Raw genomic sequence first — 25,240 nt, forward strand, 5'->3', positions numbered from 1 at the left:
TGGCTAGCACCACACCTAGAGGCAGAATAAATGGGGCTACTGGGTAGTAACACTCCTAGAGGCAGAAGACATGGGGTTACTGGTTAGCGCCACTCTTAGAGGCAAAACACATGGGGTTAATGGCTAGCACCACTCCTAGATGCAGACTACATGAGGCTACTGGCTAGCACCACTCCTAGAGGCAGAAGACATTGGGTTACTGGCTAGCATCACTATTAGAGGCAGAAGATGTGCTCTTACTGGAAGCACCACTCCTAGTGGCAGAATACATAGAGTTACAGGACAGCATCATTCCTAGAGGCAGAAGACATGTGGTTACTGGCTAGCACCACTTCTAGATGCAGACTACATTAGGTTACTAGCTAGCACCACTCCTAGTGGCAGAATACATGGAGTTACTGGCTAGCATCACACCTAGAGGCAGAAGACATGGGGTTACTGGCTAGCATCACTCCTAGAGGCAGACTACATTAGGTTACTGGCTGGCACCACTCCTCGAGGCAAAATACATGGGGTTACTGGCTAGCATCACTCCAAAAGGCAGACTACATAGGGTTACTGGTTAGCATCACTCCTAGAGGCAGAAGATGTGCGCTTATGGGCTAGCGCCACTCCGAGAGGGAGAATACATTTGGTTACTGGCTAGCACAACTCCTAGAGGTAGAAGACGTGCAATTACGGGTTAGTGCCACTCCTAGAGGCAGAAGACATGGGGTTACTGGCTAGTGCCATTCCTAGAGGCAGAAGACATGGGGATACTGGCTAGCACCTCTACTGGAAGGAAAAGACGTGCGGTTACTTGCTAGCACCACTCCTAAAGTCAGAAGGCATAGAGATACTGGCTAGCACCACACCTAGAGGCAGAATAAATGGGGCTACTGGGTAGTAACACTCCTAGAGGCAGAAGACATGGGGTTACTGGTTAGCGCCACTCTTAGAGGCAAAACACATGGGGTTAATGGCTAGCACCACTCCTAGATGCAGACTACATGAGGCTACTGGCTAGCACCACTCCTAGAGGCAGAAGACATTGGGTTACTGGCTAGCATCACTATTAGAGGCAGAAGATGTGCTCTTACTGGAAGCACCACTCCTAGTGGCAGAATACATAGAGTTACAGGACAGCATCATTCCTAGAGGCAGAAGACATGTGGTTACTGGCTAGCACCACTTCTAGATGCAGACTACATTAGGTTACTAGCTAGCACCACTCCTAGTGGCAGAATACATGGAGTTACTGGCTAGCATCACACCTAGAGGCAGAAGACATGGGGTTACTGGCTAGCATCACTTCTAGAGGCAGACTACATTAGGTTACTGGCTGGCACCACTCCTCGAGGCAAAATACATGGGGTTACTGGCTAGCATCACTCCAAAAGGCAGACTACATAGGGTTACTGGTTAGCATCACTCCTAGAGGCAGAAGATGTGCGCTTATGGGCTAGTGCCACTCCGAGAGGCAGAATACATTTGGTTACTGGCTAGCACAACTCCTAGAGGTAGAAGACGTGCACTTACGGGTTAGTGCCACTCCTAGAGGCAGAAGACATGGGGTTACTGGATAGTGCCATTCCTAGAGGCAGAAGACATGGGGATTCTGGCTAGCACCTCTACTAGAAGGAGGAGACATGCAGTTACTTGTTAGCACCACTCCTAAAGTCAGAAGACATAGAGATCCTGGCCAGCACCACACCTAGAGGCAGAAAAAATGGGGCTACTGGGTAGCACCACTACTAGAGGCAGAAGACATTGGGTTACTGGCTAGCATCACTATTAGAGGCAGAAGATGTGCTCTTACTGGAAGCACCACTCCTAGTGGCAGAATACATAGAGTTACAGGACAGCATCATTCCTAGAGGCAGAAGACATGTGGTTACTGGCTAGCACCACTTCTAGATGCAGACTACATTAGGTTACTAGCTAGCACCACTCCTAGTGGCAGAATACATGGAGTTACTGGCTAGCATCACACCTAGAGGCAGAAGACATGGGGTTACTGGCTAGCATCACTCCTAGAGGCAGACTACATTAGGTTACTGGCTGGCGCCACTCCTCGAGGCAAAATACATGGGGTTACTGGCTAGCATCACTCCAAAAGGCAGACTACATAGGGTTACTGGTTAGCATCACTCCTAGAGGCAGAAGATGTGCGCTTATTGGCTAGCGCCACTCCGAGAGGCAGAATACATTTGGTTACTGGCTAGCACAACTCCTAGAGGTAGAAGACGTGCCCTTACTGGTTAGTGCCACTCCTAGAGGCAGAAGACATGGGGTTACTGGCTAGTGCCATTCCTAGAGGCAGAAGACATGGGGATACTGGCTAGCACCTCTACTGGAAGGAAAAGACGTGCGGTTACTTGCTAGCACCACTCCTAAAGTCAGAAGGCATAGAGATACTGGCTAGCACCACACCTAGAGGCAGAATAAATGGGGCTACTGGGTAGTAACACTCCTAGAGGCAGAAGACATGGGGTTACTGATTAGCGCCACTCTTAGAGGCAAAACACATGGGGTTAATGGCTAGCACCACTCCTAGATGCAGACTACATGAGGCTACTGGCTAGCACCACTCCTAGAGGCAGAAGACATTGGGTTACTGGCTAGCATCACTATTAGAGGCAGAAGAGGTGCTCTTACTGGAAGCACCACTCCTAGTGGCAGAATACATAGAGTTACAGGACAGCATCATTCCTAGAGGCAGAAGACATGTGGTTACTGGCTAGCACCACTTCTAGATGCAGACTACATTAGGTTACTAGCTAGCACCACTCCTAGTGGCAGAATACATGGAGTTACTGGCTAGCATCACACCTAGAGGCAGAAGACATGGGGTTACTGGCTAGCATCACTCCTAGAGGCAGACTACATTAGGTTACTGGCTGGCACCACTCCTCGAGGCAAAATACATGGGGTTACTGGCTAGTATCACTCCAAAAGGCAGGCTACATAGGGTTACTGGTTACCATCACTCCTAGAGGCAGAAGATGTGCGCTTATGGGCTAGCGCCACTCCGAGAGGCAGAATACATTTGGTTACTGGCTAGCACAACTCCTAGAGGTAGAAGACGTGCACTTACGGGTTAGTGCCACTCCTAGAGGCAGAAGACATGGGGTTACTGGATAGTGCCATTCCTAGAGGCAGAAGACAAGGGGATTCTGGCTAGCACCTCTACTAGAAGGAGGAGACATGCAGTTACTTGTTAGCACCACTCCTAAAGTCAGAAGACATAGAGATCCTGGCCAGCACCACACCTAGAGGCAGAATAAATGGGGCTACTGGGTAGCACCACTACTAGAGGCAGAAGACATGGGATTACTGGCTAGCGCCACTCCTAGAGGCAAACTACATGGGGTTACTGGCTAGCACCACTTGTGGATGCGGACTACATGATGTTACTGGCTGGCACCTCTCCTAGTGGCAGAAGATGTGCGCTTACTGGCTAGCACCACTCCTAGTGGCAGAATACATAGAGTTAAAGGACAGCATGACACCTAGAACAGAATACATTTAGTTACTGGCTAGCACCACTCCTAGATGCAGATTAAATGTGATTACAGGCAGGCACCACTCCTAGGGGCAGCAGACACGGGGTTACTGGCTAGCATTGCTCATAGAGGCACAGGACATGGGGTTACTGGCTAGCATCACTCCTAGAGGCAGAAGACGTGTGGTTGCTGGCTAGCACAACTCCTAGAGGAAGAATACATGGGGTTACTGGATAGAGCCACACCTAGAGGCAGAAAACATGGGGTTACTGGCTAGCGCCACTCCTAGAGGCAGAAGACTTGCACTTACTAGCTAGCATCTCTCCTAGAAGCAGAATATTTGGGGTTATTGGCTAGCACCACTAATAGAGGCAGAATACATGGGGTTACTTGCTAGCATCTCTCCTAGAGGCAGAATACATGGGGTTAATGGCTAACACCACTCCTAGAGGCAGAATTCATGGGATTACGGTCTAGCGCCACTTATAAAGACAGAATACGTAGGGTTACTGGCTACCACCACTCCTAGATGCAGACTGCATGAAGTTACTGGCTAGTACCACTCCTAGAGGCAGAATTTATGGGGTTACTGGCTAGCACCACTCCTAGAGGCAGAAGACATGGGGTTTCTTACTAGCACCTCTCCTATAAGCAGACAACATGTGGTTAGTGGCTTGCACCACTCCTAGAGGCAGAATTCATGGGGTTACTGGCTAGCACCACTCCTAGAGACAGAATACATGGAGTTACTTAATAGCACCACTCCTAAATGCAAAGTACTTGTAGTTACTGGCTCGCACCACTCTTAGATGCATAATATATGTGGTTAGTGGCTAGCATCACTCCTAGAGGCAGAAGACGTGCAGCACCACTCCTAGAGGAAGAATAAATGGGTTTACTGGCTAGAACCAATCCTAGAGGCAGAAGATATGGGTTTACTGGCTGCCACCACTCCTAGATGCAGAGTACTTGTGGTTCCTGACTAGCACCACTCCTTGATGCAGACTACATGTGGTTACTGTCTAGCACCACTCCTAGATGCACTCTACATAGGGTTAATGGCTAGCATCCCTCATAGAGGCAGAACACGTGCGCTTACTAGCTTCTTCACTCCTAGAGGCAGAATACATGTGGTTACTGGCTAGCACCACTCCTAGAGGCAGAAGACAAGGGGTTACTGGCTAGCACCACTCCTAGAGGCAGAAAGCATGGGGTTACTGGGAAGCACCACTCTTAGAGGCGGACTAATTGTGTTTACTGGCTAGCACCAATCCTAGATGCAAGAACACATGGGGATACTGGCTAACACCACTCCTAGATGAAGACTACATGTGGTTACTGGCTAGCACCACTCCTAGAGGCAGCATACATGGGGTTACTGGCTAGCACCACTCCTAGAGGCAGAACACATGGGGTTACTGGCTAGCACCCCTCCTAGATGCAGACTACATGAGGTTACTGGCTAGCACCACTCCTAGATGCAGACTACATATGGTTACTGGATAGCACCTCTCCAAGAGGCAGAATACATGGGGTTACTGGCTAGTGTCACTCATAGAGGCAGAAGATGTGCGCTTACTAGCTACATCACTCCTAGAGCCAGAATACATGTGGTTACTGGCTAGCACCACTTCTAGAGGCAGAAGGCATGGTGTTACTGGGAAGCACCACTCTTAGAGGCGGACTAAATGTGTTTACTGGCTAGCACCGATCCTAGACGCAGGACACATGGGGATACTGGCTAGCACCACTCCTAGAGGCAGAATACATGGAGTACTGGCTAACACCACTCCTAGATGAAGACTACATGTGGTTACTGGCTAGCACCACTCCTAGAGGCAGCATACATGGGGTTACTGGCTAGCACCACTCCTAGAGGCAGAACACATGGGGTTACTTGCTAGCACCACTCCTAGACGCAGACTACATGAGGTTACTGTTTAGCACCACTCCTAGAGGCAGAATACATGGGGCTACTGGCTAGCATCACTCCACGAGGCAGAATACATGGGGGTACTGTCTAGCATCACTCCTAGAGGCAGAAGACGTGCAGAAACCAGCTATCACCACTCCTAGTGGCAGAATACATGGTGTTACAGGCTAGTGCCACTCCTAAAGGCAGAACACATAGGGTTACTAGCACCACTCCTAGATACAGACTACATAAGGTTACTGGCTAGCAACACTTCTAGAGTCAGAATACATGGGGTTACTGGCTAGCACCACTCCTAGATGCGGACTACATGTAGTTACTGGCTAGCACCACTCCTATATGCAGACTGTAATATCCCTGGCGGCGTGCTTACATGGCTTACCACCTCTCACCATGCAAGACCGCAATCTTACCTATCAGGCCAGGCTGCACACTTTGCTCCAGTACCTGCTGTTTGTTTGTCTCTTGTCTGCTGGCTTAGGGAGGCGCTGTTTCTTCTTGATTCTTAAAGCTACAGTGTGCTCAGTGGTAATGCATCCCCAGCCTATTGCTGTGAGTCACTGGATACTTAAACCCCCTCCACCCAGTAGGAGGTGCCTGAGCAACACTTTAATTCAGTGTGTTCTGTGCAACTGAGTTGCCAGGTCTTGTCCTGTATCTAGTCTGTTTCTGCCACCCTGGGGGCTGTATACCCAGGCCTGTTACCTGTACCTGTGACTTTTAGTCATTTTCCGCCACCCTAGGGGCTGAGTTCCCAGGCTCTTTCCTGTATCTTGTTCCTGGTTCAGATCCTGTCTGATCAGTGTCCTAGTCCGTTACCTGTTTGTCTCTATGTCTGCACCTTCCCCTTTTCCTGGAGAATCTGAACCTGCACCTAACTCCTACTCGTTGTTTCTCTACTTCTGTTTGTGAGTTTTGTGTCCACTCGCTACTTCATTGCAAGTACTTTGTGTGTATCTGGTTCTGCTCATTCTGTTTCCCTGCCTCCGTATCTAACTCTTGTGTTTTCCAGTCTGTTCCATGTGAACAGTGCCCTGTCCTGTCTACCACATCTGCGGGTTTTGCTTTGCTCTACTTGTTCACACCACCTGCGGTTTTGCTCTGCTTTGCTTGTTCACCGCATCTGCGGGTTTTGCTTTGCTCTGCTTGTTCAACGCACCTGCGGTTTTGCTCTGCTTTGCTTGTTCACCACATCTGCGGTTTTGCTATCCATGTGAACAGTGCCCTGTCCTGTCTACTGCATCTGCGGGTTATGCTTTGCTCTGCTTGTTCACCGCACCTGCGGTTTTGTTCTGCTTTGCTTGTTCACCGCATCTGCGGTTTTGCTATCCATGTGAACAGTGCCCTCTCCTGTCTACTGCATCTGCGGGTTATGCTTTGCTCTGCTTGTTCACCGCATCTGCAGTTTTGCTCTGCTCCGCTTGTTCACCACATCTGCGGGTTTTGCTCTGCTCTGCTTGTTCACCAAATCTGTGGTTTTGCTCTGCTCTGCTTGTTCACCGCATCTGCGGGTTTTGCTCTGCTCTGCTTGTTTACCGCACCTGCGGTTTTGCTCTGCTCTGCTTGTTCACCGCATCTGCGAGCTTTGCTTTGCTCTGCTTGTCTGCCGCACTTGCGGGTTTTGCTCTGCTCCGCTTGTCTACCGCACTTGCGGGTTTTGCTTTGCTCTGCTTGTCTACCGCACCTGTGGATTTTGCTTTGCTCTGCTTGTCTACCGCACCTGCGGGTTTTGCTTTGCTCTGCTTGTTCACCGTACCTGCAGTTTTGCTCTGCTTTGCTTGCTCACCACATCTGCAGGTTTTGCTCTGCTTTGCTTGTTCACCGCATCTGCGGTTTTGCTATCCATGTGAACAGTGCCCTCTCCTGTCTACTGCATCTGCGGGTTATGCTTTGCTCTGCTTGTTCACCGCATCTGCAGTTTTGCTCTGCTCCGCTTGTTCACCACATCTGCGGGTTTTGCTCTGCTCTGCTTGTTCACCAAATCTGTGGTTTTGCTCTGCTCTGCTTGTTCACCGCATCTGCGGGTTTTGCTCTGCTCTGCTTGTTTACCGCACCTGCGGTTTTGCTCTGCTCTGCTTGTTCACCGCATCTGCGAGCTTTGCTTTGCTCTGCTTGTCTGCCGCACTTGCGGGTTTTGCTCTGCTCCGCTTGTCTACCGCACTTGCGGGTTTTGCTTTGCTCTGCTTGTCTACCGCACCTGTGGATTTTGCTTTGCTCTGCTTGTCTACCGCACCTGCGGGTTTTGCTTTGCTCTGCTTGTTCACCGTACCTGCAGTTTTGCTCTGCTTTGCTTGCTCACCACATCTGCAGGTTTTGCTCTGCTTTGCTTGTTCACCGCATCTGCGGTTTTGCTATCCATGTGAACAGTGCCCTGTCCTGTCTACTGCATCTGCGGGTAATGCTTTGCTCTGCTTGTTCACCGCACCTGCGGTTTTGTTCTGCTTTGCTTGTACACCGCATCTGCGGGTTTTGCTTTGCTCTGCTTGTTCACTACACCTGCGGTTTTGCTCTGCTTTGCTTGTTCACCGCATCTGCGGGTTTTGCTCTGATTTGCTTGTTCACTGCATCTGCGGTTTTGCTTTGCTCTGCTTGCTGACCACATTTGCGGGTTTTGCTCTTCTTTGATCGTTTACAGCACCTTTGGTTTTGCTTTGCTTTGCTTGTTCACCGCATCTGCGGGTTTTGCTCTGCTTTGCTTGTTCACCGCATCTGCGGTTTTGCTCTGCTCCGCTTGTTCACCGCATCTGCGGGTTTTGCTCTGGTTTGCTTGTTCACCATATCTGCGGGTTTTGCTCTGCTTTGCTTGTTCACCGCATCTGCGGGTTTTGCTTTGCTCTGCTTGTCTACCGCACTTGCGGGTTTTGCTCTGCTCCGCTTGTTTACCGCACTTGCAGGTTTTGCTTTGCTCTGCTTGTCTACCGCACCTGCGGATTTTGCTTTGCTCTGCTTGTCTACCGCACCTGCGGGTTTTGCTCTGCTTTGCTTGTTCACCACATCTGCGGTTTTGCTCTGCTCCGCTTGTTCACCCCATCTGCGGGTTTTGCTCTGCTCTACTTGTTCACCGCATCTGTGGTTTTGCTCTGCTCTGCTTGTTCACCTCATCTGCGGGTTTTGCTCTGCTCTGCTTGTTTACCGCACTGCGGTTTTGCTCTGCTCTGCTTGTTCACCGCATCTGCGGGTTTTGCTCTGCTCTGCTTGTTTACCGCACCTGCGGTTTTGCTCTGCTCTGCTTGTTCACCGCATCTGCGGTTTTTGCTTTGCTCTGCTTGTCTACCGCACTTGCGGGTTTTGCTTTGCTCCGCTTGTCTACCGCACTTTCGGGTTTTGCTTTGCTCTGCTTGTCTACCGCACCTGCGGATTTTGCTTTGCTCTGCTTGTCTACCGCACCTGCAGGTTTTGCTCTGCTTTGCTTGTTCACCGGATCTGAGGTTTTGCTCTGCTCCGCTTGTTCACCGCATCTGCGGGTTTTGCTCTGCTCTACTTGTTCACCGCATCTGTGGTTTTGCTCTGCTCTGCTTGTTCACCTCATCTGCGGGTTTTGCACTGCTCTGCTTGTTTACCGCACTGCGGTTTTGCTCTGCTCTGCTTGTTCACCGCATCTGCGGGTTTTGCTTTGCTCTGCTTGTCTACCGCACTTGCGGGTTTTGTTCTGCTCCGCTTGTCTACCGCACCTGCGGATTTTGCTTTGCTCTGCTTGTCTACCGCACCTGCGGGTTTTGCTCTGCTTTGCTTGTTCACCGCATCTGCGGTTTTGCTCTGCTCCGCTTGTTCACCGCATCTGCAGGTTTTTCTCTACTCTGCTTGTTCACCGCATATGCGGGTTTTGCTCTGCTCTGCTTGTTTACCGCACCTGCGGTTTTGCTCTGCTCTGCTTGTTCACCGCATCTGAGGGTTTTGCTTTGCTCTGCTTGTCTAACGCACCTGCGGCTCCGTTCCTGTATCCCAGTCTGTACTGGACCCTATCCTGCTTACGTTCCTACCTGCCAGTACCCGAGTCTCTGCATGTCAGCCGTGCCTGCCGGTGCCCACCTGTCTGCACGCCAACCGTGCCTACCAATGCCCACCTGTCTGCATACCAGCTGTGCCTGTCAATATCCACCTGTCTGCATACCAGCCGTGCTTGCCAGTACCCACCTGTCTATATGCAAGTCTAACCTGCCTGTTCCTGCATTCCCCGGTGTGGGTCAACAGCTGTGACCGGGATCTGACCTGGAGTAGCACCTGGTCCCTCTGCTCGGTTCCTCCCTGTTTCACGGAGTTGACTGAGCCGCCGTGCGACCTTGGTCGGACCAGGTTGATACTTAGTTACGCCCCTCCAGGCACTCCTCGGTTCATGGTCCAGTGGGATCACTAATCACGCTCACGCCAGTCAGTCCCGGTGCGAGCGTAACACAGACAACATGTGATTAGTGGCTAGCACCACTCCTAGTAGCAGAATTCATGAGGTTACTGGCTAGCACCACTCCTAGAGGTAGAAGACATGCGGTTACTGGCTAGCACAACTCCTACAGGAAGACTACATGTGCTTACTGGCTAGCACCACTCCTAGAGGAATAATACATGGGGTTACTAGCTAGCATCACTCCTAGATAGAGACTACATGTGGTTACTGGCTAACACCACTACTATAGGCACAATACATGAGGTTACTGGATAGCATCAATCCTCAAGGCAGACGACGTGCACTTACTGGCTAGCACCACTCCTAGAGGCCGAAGACATGAGGTTACTGGCTAGTGCCATTCAAAAAGGCAGAGTACATAGGGTTACTGGCTAGCACCACTCCTATATGCAGACGACATGTGGTAACTGGCTAGAACCACTCCTAGAGGCAGAAGACATGGGTTTACTGGCTAGCTCCACTCCTAAAGGCAGAAGACATGGGGTTACTGGCTAGCACAACTCCTAGAGGCAGAAGACATGGAGTTACTTGCTAGCACCACTCCTAGAAGCAGAATACATGAGGATAAAGGCTAGCACCACTCCTAGAGGCATAATACATGTGGTTACTGGCTAGCACCACTGCTAGAGGCAGAAGACATGTGGTTACTGGCTAGCACAACTCCTAGAGGCAGAAGACATGAGGTTACTTGCTAGCACAACTCCTAGAGGCAGAATACACGAGGATAAAGGCTAGCACCACTCCTCAAGGCAGAATACATGTGGATAATGGCTAGCACCACTCCTCGAGGGAGAATACATGGTGTTACTGGTCAGCACCACTACTATAGGTAGAAGACGTGCGGTAACTGGCTAACACCACTATTATAGGCATAACACATGAGGTTACTGGATAGCATCAATCCTAAAGGCAGAAGACGTTCATTTATTAGCTAGCACCACTCCTAGAGGCCGAAGACATGAGGTTATTGTCTAGTGCCATTCCTAGAGGCAGAGTACATGTGGTTACTGGCTAGCACTACTCCTAGAGGCAGAAGACATGGGGTTACTGGCTAGCACCACTCCTATATGCAGACTACATGTGATTACTGGCAAGCACCAGTGGAATAAAAAGACAATATCAATGCCCCTTGGAAGAGTGGTGGAGGTCGCAGTGGAATAAAAAGACAATATCAATACCCCGTGGAAGAGACGTGGAGGTCATAGTAGCTTAACAAGACGGTTTTAATGCCCCTTGGAACAGACGTCGAGGTCACAATAGCTTAACAAGATGGTTTTAATGCCCCTTGGAAGAGTGGTGGAAGTTACAGTAGAATACAAAGACAATACCAATGCCTCGTGGAAGAGACATGGAGGTCACAGTAGCTTAACAAGATGGTTTTAATGCCCCTTGGAAGAGAGGTCGAGGTCACAATAGCTTAACAAGATGGTTTTAATGCCCCTTGGAAGCAGTGGTGGAAGTTACAGTGGAATACAAAGACAATATCAATGCCCCGTAGAAGAGACGTGGAGGTCACAGTAGCTTAACAAGACTGTTTTAATGCCGCTTGGAAGAGTGGTGGAGGTTGCAGTCAAATAAAAAGACAATATCAATGCCCCTTGGAAGAGTGGTGGAGGTTGCAGTGGAATAAAAAGACAATATCAATGCCCCGGGGAAGAGACATGGAAGTCACAGTAGCTTAACAAGACAGTTTTAATGGCCCTTGGAAGATTGGTGGAGGTTACAGTGGAATGAGAAGGCAATATCAATGCCCTGTGGAAGAGACGTGGAGGTCACAGTAGCCTAACAAGATGATTTTACTGCCCCTTGGAAGAGTGCTGGAGGTCGCAGTGGAATAAGAAGACAATATCAATGCCCGTGGAAGAGACATGGAGGTCACAGTAGCTTAACAAGATGGTTTTAATGCCCCTTGGAAGAGCTGTGGAGTTCAGAGTAGTTTAACAAGATGGTTTTTATGCCCCTTGGATGAGACGTGGAGGTCACAGTAGCTTAACAAGACGGTCTTAATGCCCCTTGCAAGAGTGGTGGAGGTCGCAGTGGAATAAAAAAACAATATCATTGCGCTTGGAAGAGTGGTGGAGGTCGCAATGGAATAAATAGACAATATTAATGCCCCGTGTAAGAGACGTGGAGGTCACAGTAGCTTAACAAGACGGTTTTAATGCCCCTTGGTAGAGTTGTGGAGATCAGAGTGGTTTAACAAGATGGTTTTAATGCCCCTTGGAAGAGACGTGGAGGTCACAGTAGCTTAACAAGATGATTTTAATGCCCCTTGGAAGAGTGCTGGAGGTCGCAGTGGAATAAGAAGACAATATCAATGCCCGTGGAAGAGACATGGAGGTCACAGTAGCTTAACAAGACGGTTTTATTGCCCATTGGTAGAGCTGTGGAGTTCAGAGTGGTTTAACAAGATGGTTTAATGCCCCTTGGAAGAGACGTGGAGGTCACAGTAGCTTAACAAGACGGTTTTAATGCCCCTTGGAAGAGTGGTGGAGGTCGCAGTGGAATAAAAGACAATATCAATGCCCCTTAGAAGAGTGGTGGAGGTCGCAGTGGAATAAAACGACAATATCAATGCCTCTTGAAAGAGTGGTGGAGGTCGTATTGGAATAAAAAGACAATATCAATACCCCGTGGAAGAGACGGGGAGGTCACAATAGCTTAACAAGATGTTTTTAATGCCCTTTGGAAGAGTGGTGGAGGTTACAGTGGAATAAAAAGACAATATCAATGCGCCGTGGAGTAGACGTGGAGGTCACAGTAGCTAAACAAGATGGTTTTAATGCCTCTTGGAAGAGGGGTGAAGGCCGCTGTGGAATTTAAAGACAATATCAATGCCCCGCGGAAGAGACGAGGAGGTCACAGTAGCATAACAAGACAGTTTTAATGCCCTTTGGTAGAGCTGTGGAATTCAGAGTGGTTTTACAAGATGGTTTTAAAGCCCCTTGGAAGAGACGTGGAGGTCACAGTAGCTTAACAAGACGGTTTTAATGCCCCTTGGAAGAGTGGTGGAGGTTACAGTGGAATAAAAAGACTACATCAATGCCCCATGGAAGAGATGTGGAGATCACAGTAGCTTAACAAGACGGTTTTAATGACCCTTGGAAGAGTGGTGGAGGTCACAGTGGAGATAAAAGACAATATCAATGCCCCTTGGAAGAGTGGTGGAGGTCGCAGTAGAATAAAAAGACAATATCAATGCCACGAGGAAGAGACATGGAGGTCACAGTAGCTTAACAAGATGCTTTTAATGCCCTTTGGAAGATGGATGGAGGTCGCAGTGGAATAAAAAGACAATATCAATGCACGTGGAAGAGACGTGGAGGTCGCAGTAGCTGAACAAGATGGTTTTAATGCCCCTTGGAAGAGTGGTGGAGTTCGCTGTGGAATAAAAAGACAATATCAATGCCTCGTGGAAGAGACGTGGAGTTCACAGTAGCTTAACAAGACGGTTTTAATGCCCCTTGGTAGAGCTGTGGAGTTCAGAGTGGTTTAACAAGATGCATTTAATGCACCGTGGAAGAGACATGGAGGTCACAGTAGCTTAACAAGACGGTTTTAATACCCCTTGGAAGAGTGGTGGAGGTCGCAGTGGAATAAAAAGACAATATCAATGCCCCTTGGAAGAGTGGTGGAGGTCGCAGTGGAATAAAAAGACAATATCAATGCCTCTTGAAAGAGTGGTGGAGGTCGCAGTGGAACAAAAAGATAATATCAATACACCGTGGAAGAGACGTGGAGGTCAAAGTAGCTTAACAATATGTTTTTATTGCCCCTTGGAAGAGTGATGGAGGTCGCAGTGGAATAAAAAGACAATATCAATGCCTCTTGAAAGAGTGGTGGAGGTCGCAGTGGAATAAAAAGACAACATCAATACACCGTGGAAGAGACGTGGAGGTCAAAGTAGCTTAACAATATGTTTTTTAATGCCCCTTGGAAGAGTGGTGGAGGTTACAGTGGAATAAAAAGACAATATCAATGCCCCGTGGAATAGACGTGGAGGTTACAGTAGCTTACCAAGATGGTTTTAATGCCCCTTGGAAGAGTGGTGAAGGTAGCTGTAGAATTTAAAGACAATACCAATGCCCCATGGAAAAGACGAGGAGGTCACAGTAGCTTAACAAGACAGTTTAAATGCCCCTTGGTAGAACTGTGGAGTTCAGAGTGGTTTAATAAGATGGTTTTAGTGCCCCTTGGAAGAGACGTGGAGGTCACAGTAGCTTAACAAGACGGTTTTAATTCCCCTGGGAATTGTGGTGGAGGTTACAGTGGAATAAAAAGACAATATCAATGCCCCGTGAAAGAGACGTGGAGGTCACAGTAGCTTAACAAGACGGTTTTAATGCCCCTTGGTAGCGCTGTGGAGTTCAGAGTAGTTTAACAAGATGGTTTTAATGCCCATTGGAAGAGACGTGGAGGTCATAGTAGCTTAATAATATGGTTTAATGCCCCTTGGAAGAGTGGTGGAGGTTACAGTGGAATAAAAGACAATATCAATGGCCCATTTAAGAGACGTGGAGGTCACAGTAGCATAACAATGTGGTTTTAATGCCACTTGGAAAAGTGGTTAAGGTCGCTGTGGAATTTAAAGACAATATCAATGCCCCGTGGAAGAGACGTGGAGGTCACAGTAGCTTAATAAGACGGTTTCAGTGCCCCTTATTAGAGCTGTGGAGTTCAGAGGGGTTTAACAAGATGGTTTTAATGCCCCTTGGAAGAGACGTGGAGGTCACAGTAGATTAACAAAACGGTTTCAATGCCCCCTGGTAGAGCTGTGGAGTTCAGAGTGGTTTAATAAGATGATTTTAATGCCCATTATAAGAGTGGTGGAGGTCTCAATGGAATAAAAAGACAATCAATGCCGCTTGGAAGAGTGGTGGAGGTCGCAGAGGAATAAAAAGACAATATGAATGCCCCTTGGAAGAGTGGTGGAGGTCGCAGTGGAATAAAAAGGCAATATCAATACTCCGTGGAAGAGACCTGGAGGTCACAGTAGCTTAATAAGACGGTTTTAATGCCCCTTGGAAGAGATGTGGAGGTCACAATAGCTGAACAAGATGTTTTTAATGCCCCTTGGAAGAGTGGTGGAGGTTACAGTGGAATAAAAAGACAATATCAATGCCCCGTGGAAGAGACGTGGAGGTCACAGTAGCTTAAAAAGACGGTGTTAATGCCCCCTGGTAGAGATGTGGAGTTCAGAGTGGTTTAGCAAGACTGTTTTAATGCCCCATGGAAGAGTGGTGAAGGTCGCAGTGGAATAAAAAGACAATATCCATGCCCCTTGGAAGAGTGGTGGAGGTCGCAGTGGAATAAAAAGACAATATCCATACCCCGTGGAAGAGACGTGGAGGTCACAGTAGCTTAACAAGATGGTTTTAATGCCCCTTGGAAGAAACGTGGAGGTCAAAATAGCTAAACAGGACGGTTTTAATGCCCCTTGGAAAAGTGGTGAAGGTTACAGTAGAAAAAAAAGACAATATCAATGCCCCGTGGAAGAGACGTGGAGGTGACAGTAGCTTAACAAGATGGTTTTAATTACCCTTGGAAGAGTGGTGAAGGTCGCTGTGGAATTTAAAGACAATAACAATGACCCGTGGAAGAGAAGTGGAGGTCACAGTAGCTTAATAAGACGGTTTTAGTGCCCCCTGGTAGAGCTGTGGAGTTCAGAATGGTTTCACAAGACGATTTTAATGCCCATTGGAAGAGTGGTGGAGGTCTCAGTGGAATAAAAAGACAATATCAATGCCCCTTGGAAGAGTGGTGGAGAAAGCAGTGGAATAAAAAGACAATATGAATGCCCCTTGGAAGAGTGGTGGAGGTCGCAGTGGAATAAAAAGACAATATCAATACTCCGTAGTAGAGATGTGGAGGTCACAGTTGCTTAACAAGACGGTTTTAATGCCCCTTGGAAGAGATGTGGAGGTCACAATAGCTGAACAAGATGTTTTTAATGCCCCTTGGAAGAGTGGTGGAGGTTACATTGGGTTAAAAAGACAATATCAATGCCCCGTGGAAGAGACGTGGAGGTCACCGTAGCTTAACAAGACGATATTAATACCCCTTGGAAGAGTGGTGGAGGTCGCAGTGGAATAAAAAACAATATCAATGCCGCTTGGAAGAGTGGTGGAGGTCGCAGTGGAATAAATAGACAATATTAATGCCCCGTGTAAGAGACGTGGAGGTCACAGTAGCTTAACAACATGGTTTTAATGCCCCTTGGAAGAGTGGTGGAGTTCAGAGTGGTTTAACATGACGGTTTTAATGCCCCTTGGAAGAGACGTGGAGGTGACAGTAGCTTAACAAGACGGTTTTAATTCCCCTGGGAAGCGGGATGGAGGTTACAGTGGAATAAAAAGACTATATCAATGACCCATGCAAGAAACTTGCATATCACAGTAGCTTAACACGACGGTTTTAATGCCCCTTGGAAGAGTGGTGGGGGTCACAGTGGAAGAAAAAGAGAATATCAATGCTCCTTGGAAGAGTGGTGGAGATCGCAGTGGAATGAAAAGACAATATCAATGCCCCGAGGAAGAGACATTAAGGTCACAGTAGCTTAACAAGATGGTTTTAATTCCGCTTGGAAGAGTGGTGGAGGTCGCAGTGGAAAAAAAAGACAATATCAATGTCCCGTGGAAGAGACGTAGAGGTCACAGTAGCTTAACAAGACGGATTTAATGCCCCTTGGAAGAGCTGTGGAGTTCAGAGTGGTTTAACAACACGGTTTTAATGCCCTTTGGATAAGATGTGGAGGTCACAGTAGCTTAACAAGACGGATTTAATGCCCCTTCGAAGTGATGTGGAGTCCAGAGTGGTTTAACAAGACGGTATTAATGCCACTTGGATGAGAAGTCGAGGTCACAGTAGCTTAACAAAACGGTTTTAATACCCCTTGCAAAATTGATGGAGGTTACACTGGAATAAAAAGACAATATCAATGCCCCGTGGAAGAGACGTGGAGGTCACAGTAGCTTAACAAGATGGTTTTAATGCACCTTGGAAGAGTGCTGGAGGTCGCAGTGTAATAAAAAGACAATATCAATGTCCCGTGGAAAATACGTGGAGGTCACAGTAGCATAACAAGATGGTTTTAATGCCCCTTGGAATAGACGTGGAGGTCACAGTAGCTTAACAAGACGGTTTTAATGCCCCTTGGAAGAGTGGTGGAGGTTACAGTGGAATAAAAAGACAATATCAATGCCCCATGGTAGAAACTTGGAGGTCACAGTAGCTTAACAAGAAGTTTTTAATGCCCCTTGGAAGAGTGGTGGAGGTCGCAGAGGATTAAAAAGACAATATCAATGCCGCTTGGAAGAGTGGTGGAGGTCGCAGTGAAATAAATAGACAATATTAATGCCCCGGTAAGAGATGTGGAGGTCACAGTAGCTTAACAACATGGTTTTAATGCCCCTTGGAAGAGTGGTGGAGTTCAGAGTGGTTTAACAAGACGGTTTTAATGCCCCTTGGAAGAGACGTGGAGGTGATAGTAGCTTAACAAGACGGTTTTAATTCCCCTGGGAAATGTGATGGAGGTTACAGTGGAATAAAAAGACAACTTCAATGCCCCCTGTAAGAGACTTGAAGGTCACAGTAGCTTAACACGACGGTTTTAATGCCCCTTGCAAGAGTGGTGGGGGTCGCAGTGGAAGAAAAAGAGAATATCAATGCCCCTTGGAAGAGTGGTGGAGATCGCAGTGCAATGAAAAGGCAATATCAATGCCCCGAGGAAGAGACGGTAAGGTCACAGTAGCCTAACAAGATGGTTTTAATTCTGCTTGGAAGAGTGGTGGAGGTCGCAGTGGAATAAAAAGACAATATCAATGCCCCGTTGAAGGGACGTGGAGGTCACAGTAGCTTAACGAGATGCTTTTAATGCCCTCTGGAAGAGGGATGGAGTTCGTAGTGGAATAAAAAGACAATATCAATGCCCGTGGAAGAGACGTGGAGGTCACAGTAGCTTAACAAGACAGTTTTAATGCCCCTTGCAAGAGTGGTTGAGGTCGCTGTGGAATAAAAAAACAATATCAATGCCCCGTGAAAGAGACGTGGATGTCACAGTAGCTCAACAAGACGGTTTTAATGCCCCTTGGAAGAGATGTGGAGTTCAGAGTGGTTTAACAAGATGGTTTTAAAGCCCCTTGGAAGAGACGTGGAAGTCACAGTAGCTTATCAAGATGGTTTTAATGCCCCTTGGAAGAGTGGTGGAGGTCGCAGTGGAATAAAAAGACAAAATCAATACTCCTTGGAAGAGACGTGGAGGTCACAGTAGCTTAACAAGACGGTTTTAATGTCCCTTGGAAAGGTGGTGGAGGTTGCAGTGGAATAAAAACACAATACCAATGCCACGTGGTAGAGATGTGGAGGTCACAGTAGCTTAACAAGACGGTTTTAATGCACCTTGTAAGAGCTGTGGAGATAAGAGTGGTTTAACAAGACAATATCAATGCCCCTTGGAAGAGACGTGGAGGTCACAGTAGATTAACAAGACTGTTTTAATGCCACTTGGTAGAGCTGTGGAGTTCAGAGTGGTTTAACAAGATGGTTTTAATGCCCCGTGGAAGAGACTTGGAGGTCACAATAGCTTTACAAGACGGTTTTAATGCTCCTTGGAAGAGTGGTGGAGTTCGCAGTGGATTAAAAAGACAATATCAATGCCTCGTGATAGAGTGGTGGAGGTAGCAGTGGAATAAAAAGACATTATCATTACCCCGTGGAAGAGACTTGGAGGTCAAAGTAGCTTAACAAGATGTTTTTAATGCCCCTTGGAAAAGTGGTGGAGGTTACAGTGGAATAAAAAGACAATATCAATGCCCCGTGGAATAGACATGGAGGTCACAGTAGCTTAACAAGATGGTTTTAATGCCCCTTGGAAGAGTGGTGAAGGTCGCTGTGGAATTTAAAGACAATATCAATGCCCCGTGGAAGAGACGAGGAGGTCACAGTAGCTTAGCAAAACGGTTTTAATGCCCCTTGGTAGCGCTGTGGAGTTCAGAGTGGTTTAACAAGATGGTTTTAATGCCCCATGGAAGAGACGTGGAGGTCACAGTAGCTTAACAAGACGGTTTTAATGCCCCTTGGAAGAGTGCTGCAGGTCGCAGTGGAAAAAAAGTCAATATCAATGCCCAGTGGAAGAGACGTGGAGGTCAAAGTAGCTTAACAAGATGTTTTTAATGCCCCTTGGAAACTTGGTGGAGGTTACAGTGGAATAAAAAGACAATATCAATGTCCATGGAAGAGACGTGGAGGTCACCGTAGCTTAACAAGATGGTTATAATGCCCCATGGAAGAGTGGTTGAGGTCGCTGTGGAATAAAAAGACAATTTCAATACCCAGTGGAAGAGACGTGGATGTCACAGTAGCTCAACAAGATGGTTTTAATGCCCCTTGAAAGAGCTGTGGAGTTCAGAGTGGTTTAACAAGATGGTTTTAATGCCCCTTGCAAGAGACGTGGAGGTCACAGTAGCTTATCAAGATGGTTTTAATGCCCATTGGAAGAGTGATGGAGTTCGCAGTGGAATAAAAAGAGAAAATCAATGCTCCTTGGAAGAGACGTGGAGGTCACAGTAGCTTAACAAGATGGTTTTAATGCAACTTGTAAAAACTATGGAGTTCAGAGTGGTTTAGCAAGACAGTATCAATGCCCCGTGGAAGAGACGTGGAGGTCACAGTAGCTTAACAAGACGGTTTTAATGCCCCTTGTTAGAGCTGTGGAGTTCAGAGTGGTTTAACAAGATGGTTTTAATGCCCCGTGGAAGAGACATGGAGGTCACAGTAGCTTTACAATACGGTTTTAATGCCCCTTGGAAGAGTGGTGGAGGTCGCAGTGGAATAAAAAGACAATATCAATGCCCCTTGTAAAAGTGGTGGAGTTCGCAGTGGAATAAAAAGACAATATCAATACCCCGTGGAAGAGACGTGGATGTCACAGCAGCTCAACAAGATGGTTTTTATGCCCATTGAAAGAGCTGTGGAGTTCAGAGTGTTTTAACAAGATGGTTGTAATGCCCCTTGGAAGAGACGTGGAGGTCACAGTAGCTTATCAAGATTGTTTTAATGCCCCTTGGAAGAGTGATGGAGTTCGCAGTGGAATAAACAGAGAAAATCAATACTCCTTGGAAGAGACGTGGAGGTTACAGTAGCTTAATAATACCGTTTTAGTGCCCCCTGGTAGAGCTGTGGATTCAGAGGGGTTTAACAAGATGGTTTTAATGCCCCTTGGAAGAGACATGAAGGTCACAGTAGCTTAACAAAATGGTTTTAATGCCCCTGGTAGAGCTGTGGAGTTCAGAGTGGTTTAACAAGACGATTTTAATGCCCATTGGAAGAGTGGTGGAGGTCTCAGTGGAATAAAAAGACTATCAATGCCACTTGGAAGAGTGGTGGAGGTCGCAGTGGAATAAAAAGACAATATGAATGCCCCTTGGAAGAGTTGTGGAGGTCGCAATGGAATAAAAAGACAATATCAATGCCCCGTGGAAGAGACATGGAAGTCACAGTAGATTAAAGAGATGCTTTTAATGCCCCTTGGAAGAGCTGTGGAGTTCAGAGTGGTTTAACAAGATGGTTTTAATGCCCCTTGGAAGAGACAGGGAGGTCACAGTAGCTTAACAAGACGGTTTTAATGCCCCTTGGAAGAGATGTGGAGTTCAGAGTGGTTTAAAAAGATGGTTTTAGTGCCACTTGGAAGAGACGTGGAGGTCATAGTAGCTTATCAAGATGGTTTTAATGCCCCTTGGAAGAGTGGTGGAGGTCGCAGTGGAATAAAAAGACAATATCAATGCCCCGTGGAGGAGACGTGGATGTCACAGTAGCTCAACAAGATGGTTTTAATGCCCCTTGGAAGAGCTGTGGAGTTCAGAGTGGTTTAACAAGATGGTTTTAATGCCCCTTGGAAGAGACGTGGAGGTCATAGTAGCTTAACAAGATGGTTTTAATGCCCCTTGGAAGAGTGGTGGAGGTTACAGTGGAATAAAAGACAATATAAATGCCCCGTTTAAGAGACGTGGAGGTCACAGTAGCTTAACAAGATGGTTTTAATGCCACTTGGAAAAGTGGTGAAGGTCGCTGTGGAATTTAAAGACAATATCAATGCCCGTGGAAGAGACGTGGAGGTTACAGTAGCTTAATAAGACTGTTTTAGTGCCCCCTGGTAGAGCTGTGGAGTTCATAGTGATTTATCAAGATGGTTTTAATGCCCCTTGGAAGAGACGTGGAGGTCACAGTAGCTTAACAAAATGGTTTTAATGCACCCTGGTAGAGCTGTGGAGTTCAGAGTGGCTTAACAAGATGGTTTTAATGCCCCTTGGAAGAGTGTTGGAGGTCGCAGTGGAATAAAAAGACAATATGAATGCCCCTTGGAAGAGTGGTGGAGGTCGCAGTGGAATAAAAAGACAATATCAAAACCCCATGGAAGAGACGTGGAGGTCACAGTAGCTTAACAAAACGGTTTGAATGCCCCTTGGAAGAGACTTGCAGGTCACAGTAGCTTAACAAGATCCTTTTAATTCCCCTAGGAAGTGTGGTGGAGGTTACAGTGGAATAAAAAGACAATATCAATGCCCCGTGGAAGAGACGTGGATGTCACAGTAGCTCAACAAGACGGTTTTAATGCCCCTTGGAAGAGCTGTGGAGTTCAGAGTGGTTTAACAAGATGGTTTTAATGCCCCTTGGAAGAGACATGAAGGTCACAGTAGCTTAACAAAATGGTTTTAATGCCCCTGGTAGAGCTGTGGAGTTCAGAGTGGTTTAACAAGACGATTTTAATGCCCATTGGAAGAGTGGTGGAGGTCTCAGTGGAATAAAAAGACTATCAATGCCACTTGGAAGAGTGGTGGAGGTCGCAGTGGAATAAAAAGACAATATGAATGCCCCTTGGAAGAGTTGTGGAGGTCGCAATGGAATAAAAAGACAATATCAATGCCCCGTGGAAGAGACATGGAAGTCACAGTAGATTAAAGAGATGCTTTTAATGCCCCTTGGAAGAGCTGTGGAGTTCAGAGTGGTTTAACAAGATGGTTTTAATGCCCCTTGGAAGAGACAGGGAGGTCACAGTAGCTTAACAAGACGGTTTTAATGCCCCTTGGAAGAGATGTGGAGTTCAGAGTGGTTTAAAAAGATGGTTTTAGTGCCACTTGGAAGAGACGTGGAAGTCACAGTAGCTTAACAAGACAGTTTTAATGCCCCTTGGAAGAGTGGTGGAGGTTACAGTGGAGAAAAAAGAAAATATCAATGCCCCATGGAAGAGACGTGGAGATCACAGTAGCTTAACAAGACGGTTTTTATGTCCCTTGGAAGAGTGGTGGAGGTCGCAGTGGAGAAAAAAGACAATATCATTGCCCCTTGGAAGAGTAGTGGAGGTCGCAGTGGAATGAAAAGACAATATCAATGCCCCGTGGAAGAGAAGTGGAGACCACAGTAGCTTAACGAGATGCTTTTAATGCACTTTGGAAGAGGGATGTAGGTCGCAGTGGAATAAAAAGACAATATCAATGCCCGTGGAAGAGACGTGGAGGTCACAGTAGCTTAACAAGACGGTTTTAATGCCCCTTGGAAGAGTGGTTGAGGTCGCTTTGGAATAAAAAGACAATATCAATGCCACGTGGAAGAGACATGGATGTCACAGTAGCTCAACAAGACGGATTTAATGCCCCTTGGAAGAGCTGTGGAGTTCAGAGTGGTTTAACAAGATGGCCTTAATGCCCCTTGGAAGAGACGTGGAGGTCACAGTAGCTTAACGAGATGCTTTTAATGCCCTTTGGAAGAGGGATGTAGGTCGCAGTGGAATAAAAAGACAATATCAATGCCCGTGGAAGAAACGTGGAGGTCACAGAGGCTTAACAAGACGGTTTTAATGACCCTTGGAAGAGTGGTTGAGGTCGTTTGGAATAAAAAGACAATATCAATGCCCCGTGGAAGAGACATGGATGTCACAATAGCTCAACAAGACGGTTTTAATGCCCCTTGGAAGAGCTGTGGAGTTCAGAGTGGTTTAACAAGATGGTTTTAATGCCCCTTGGAAGAGACGTGGAGGTCATAGTAGCTTATTAAGATGGTTTTAATGCCCCTTGGAAGAGTGGTGGAGGTCGCAGTGGAATAAAAAGACAATATCAATGCCCCGTGGAGGAGACGTGGATGTCACAGTAGCTCAACAAGATGGTTTTAATGCCCCTTGGAAGAGCTGTGGAGTTCAGAATGGTTTAACAAGATGGTTTTAATGCCCCTTGGAAGAGACGTGGAGGTCATAGTAGCTTAACAAGATGGTTTTAATGCCCCTTGGAAGAGTGGTGGAGGTTACAGTGGAATAAAAGACAATATAAATGCCCCTTTTAAGAGACGTGGAGGTCACAGTAGCTTAACAAGATGGTTTTAATGCCACTTGGAAAAGTGGTGAAGGTCGCTGTGGAATTTAAAGACAATATCAATGCCCGTGGAAGAGACGTGGAGGTTACAGTAGCTTAATAAGACTGTTTTAGTGCCCCCTGGTAGAGCTGTGGAGTTCATAGTGATTTATCAAGATGGTTCTAATGCCCCTTGGAAGAGACGTGGAGGTCACAGTAGCTTAACAAAATGGTTTTAATGCACCCTGGTAGAGCTGTGGAGTTCAGAGTGGCTTAACAAGATGGTTTTAATGCCCCTTGGAAGAGTGGTGGAGGTCGCAGTGGAATAAAAAGACAATATGAATGCCCCTTGGAAGAGTGGTGGAGGTCGCAGTGGAATAAAAAGACAATATCAAAACCCCATGGAAGAGACGTGGAGGTCACAGTAGCTTAACAAAACGGTTTGAATGCCCCTTGGAAGAGACTTGCAGGTCACAGTAGCTTAACAAGATCGTTTTAATTCCCCTAGGAAGTGTGGTGGAGGTTACAGTGGAATAAAAAGACAATATCAATGCCCCATGGAAGAGACGTGGATGTCACAGTAGCTCAACAAGACGGTTTTAATGCCCCTTGGAAGAGCTGTGGAATTCAGAGTGGTTTAACAAGATGGTTTTAATGCCCCTTGGAAGAGACGTGGAGGTCACAGTAGCTTATTAAGATGGTTTTAATGCCCCTTGGAAGAGCTGTGGAGTTCAGAGTGGTTTAACAAGATTGTTTTAATGCCCCTTGGAAGAGACGTGGAGGTCACAGTAGCTTATTAAGATGGTTTTAATGCCCCTTGGAAGAGTGTTGAAGGTTGCAGTGGAATAAAAAGACAATATCAATGCCCCGTGGAAGAGACGTGGATGTCACAGTAGCTCAACAAGATGGTTTTAATGCCCCTTGGAAGAGCTGTGGAGTTCAGAGTGGTTTAACATGATGGTTTTAATGCCCCTTGGAAGAGACGTGCAGGTCATAGTAGCTTAACACGATGGTTTTAATGCCCCTTGGAAGAGTGGTGGAGGTTACATTGGAATAAATGACAATATCAATGCCCCGTTTAAAAGACGTGGAGGTCACAGTAGCTTAGCAAAATGGTTTTAATGCCCCTTGGAAAAGTGGTGAAGGTCGCTGTGGAATTTAAAGAAATTATCAATGCCCGTGGAAGAGACGTGGAGGTCACAGTAGCTTAATAAGACTGTTTTAGTGCCCCCTGGTAGAGCTGTGGAGTTCATAGTGGTTTAACAAGATGGTTTTAATGCCCCTTGGAAGAGACGTGGAGGTCACAGTAGCTTAACAAAATGGTTTTAATGCCCCCTGGTATAGCTGTGGATTTCAGAGTGGTTTAACAAGATGGTTTTAATGCCCCTTGGAAGAGACGTGGAGGTCGAAGTGGAATAAAAAGACAATATGAATGCCCCTTGGAAGAGTGGTGGAGGTCGAAGTGAAATAAAAAGACAATATCAATACCCCATGCAAGAGACGTGGAGTTTACAGTAGCTTAACAAGACGGTTTGAATGCCCCTTGGAAGAGACGTGGAGGTCACTATAGCTGAACAAGATGTTTTTAATGCTGTTTGGAAGAGTGGTGAAGGTGACATTGAAATAAAAAAACCATATCAATTCTCCGTGGAAGAGACGTGGAGGTCACAGTAGCTTAACAAGATGGTTTTAATGCCCTTGGAAGAGTGGTGAAGGTCGTTGTGGAAATGAATTACAATATCAATGCCCCGTGGAAGAGATGTGGAGTTCACAGTCGCTTAACAAGACCGTTTTAATGCCCCTTGGAAGAGTGGTGGAGTTCAGAGTGGTTTAACAAGACGGTTTCAATGCCCCTTGGAAGAGACGTGCAGGTCATAGTAGCTTAACAAGACGGTTTTAATTCCCCTAGGAAGTGTGGTGGAGGTTACAGTGGAATAAAAAGACAATATCAATGCCCTGTGGAAGAGACTTGGAGGTCACAGTAGCTTAACAAGACTGTTTTAATGGCCTTGGAAGAGTGGTGGAGATCGCAGTGCAATAAAAAGACAATATCAATGCCCCTTGGAAGAGTGGTGGAGGTCGT

This window comes from Phyllobates terribilis, unplaced genomic scaffold, assembly GCF_046119375.1.
Source record: "Phyllobates terribilis strain yellow unplaced genomic scaffold, ASM4611937v1 Scaffold_23__1_contigs__length_19252631, whole genome shotgun sequence".
NCBI classification, from domain to species: domain Eukaryota; kingdom Metazoa; phylum Chordata; class Amphibia; order Anura; family Dendrobatidae; genus Phyllobates; species Phyllobates terribilis.